The sequence below is a fragment of the Otolemur garnettii genome, unplaced genomic scaffold (genome assembly GCF_000181295.1).
Source record: "Otolemur garnettii isolate 467f Iridium unplaced genomic scaffold, OtoGar3 scaffold00018, whole genome shotgun sequence".
Classification (NCBI taxonomy): Eukaryota; Metazoa; Chordata; class Mammalia; order Primates; family Galagidae; genus Otolemur; species Otolemur garnettii.
Genome location: NW_003852413.1, coordinates 3741166 through 3742722, shown reverse-complemented (window position 1 = coordinate 3742722; position 1557 = coordinate 3741166).

Below are 1557 nucleotides of genomic sequence, written 5' to 3'. Positions count from 1 at the left end.
GTTGTTTGGCAAGTCCGGGCTGGCTTTGAACCTGGGCTGGATTCGAACCCTTAGGTGTATGTGGCTGGCACCTTAGCCACTTGAGCCACAGGCGCTGAGCCCACACGTATTTTTTTACACTCACTTTCCACCCGTGTGGCTATGAAGCCAAGTGGCTAATCTACTGTGAATTTTACAGCAATAGCTAAGGAACACAGGAGTTGTAGCCCCTGAGCAAACCATGAAGATGAGATGGGCTCATAAAAAATATTTAGCCTGAAAGAAAGTGGGAGAAGAGAGGGGAAAGGATAAGAACAGAGAACAGAGAGAACAAGGTGAAAACAATGTCAGGACTGGGCGGCACCTGTGGAGTAGGCTCCTGCCGCTCAAGGAGTAGGGTGCCGGACCCATGTACTGAGGGTAGTGGGTTCAAACCCGGCCCTGGACAAAACTGCAAAAAAACCCCAATGTCAAGATAGTAGGTCTAAATCTAATCAAGTCGGTGATTGCATTAAACACCCTCCTCCCAGCATAGGGCCAGGCCTGAGCTGAGAGTGGAAGGGTTGGGTGGGGAGCAGAGAGAAAGGGAAGGAAGAAGACGGGAGAAGCATTTCCATGGAGGAGAGAAGGAAGTCACAAGTTACACGTTTAGACCTTTTAATACCCAAGGTGAGAAACCCTGCAAGGTAACCTGCACCCCTCTGGAATCCGTGCCTGGCGTCAGTCAAACAGGCGTTTTTGCAAAGAGGCTGGGATGTAGGTGCCTCTCATCCACATTCTCACAGCTGTGCTGTGTCCCAGTGTGGCCATCTGTGACCCTAGGGCTTCCTGCCCCAGCAGCAAAGAAGGGGGGGGGCAGGTTGGCACTGTGGGTTCCGGGGCCCCAGGGACAGAGTGGGCTGTCAGGGCTCCCAGCTCCAACATGAGGCTTCACGGTGGGTTGCTGCTCTGGCACGCCTGGTGCTGCCAAACTCCAGGCCCGTCCACCGGCCAGTCCTGGGTCTGTCTCCCCAACACCCACATGCGGCCTTAAGATCTGGCAGTTCACCTCTGCCCCTGCCCAGGGAACACGGGGGAGTGCCCGCCCCGTTATAAGGCTTGGACAAAGCAGCTGATAGCCAGAGGGCTTCTTTGACATGGAAATTGATTCTGTGTCTGGTGTGGGAACCAGCTTTGAAAAAGCCACCGCGGGCTCCCTTGGGGCCACTTATATGGGGGCTGACTGTGACAGAAGGGGTTTGCTCCTCACTCAGGCTTTCTCAAGTGGCTTATGACAGCAACAGCCACACCAACCACCAGCAGTTAGATCATTCAATTCATGCCAAGGGACCTTGAAATGGACAAAGCTGCCCGCTTACTTTGAATGTGCACAGACATTCGACATAAACTATGAAATGCAGAGGAAATCTCCGCTTTCCAAACCTAAGGAACAGGACTCCGGGGACAGAGCTGGAAACTGAACGTGTGCAGGGAGCTGGCTGGGTTTTTCCGTCTAGAAATGATGAAAACCAGAGGCTCCACGGACTTCTTAAAAAATCAAAACAAATGATAAAACGGGACAGGCAAGTAGAACTTTAC